Consider the following 416-nt stretch of genomic DNA (forward strand, 5'->3'; position numbering starts at 1 on the left):
TGTCCTTACCAGTGATGTCCAGATCCCAAAAATAAATACTTTTTCTCCATGACCACTTACTCCACTTCCTGATAAAAGCAAAGCTATCTTCAGCCAGTCTGGGAATACAGAATCAGGAAGTGTCTTTGTTGAACTTCAAAATGTGCAACACCTGGTCAGCTCTGCCCAAGGCCTTGGACCCAGAAACGAGCAAAGATGCAGTGGGGAACCAATAATCAAAACTGCTGCCATTCCCATTTAGAGCATCTTGTGAGATCTTAGAATTTCTTGGCAAATAGAAAATAATCAAAACATTTGATGTTAAAAATTCTTCAAAAAAATATTCCATCATTACACTGAGTAGGGAGTGACATCTTTGGATGTCTGTCATGAATAGAGAAATTAAATATATTATAGACTTCAATTGGTAATATTTA

The sequence above is a fragment of the Pristis pectinata genome, chromosome 5 (genome assembly GCF_009764475.1).
Source record: "Pristis pectinata isolate sPriPec2 chromosome 5, sPriPec2.1.pri, whole genome shotgun sequence".
In the NCBI taxonomy this organism is placed as follows: Eukaryota; Metazoa; Chordata; class Chondrichthyes; order Rhinopristiformes; family Pristidae; genus Pristis; species Pristis pectinata.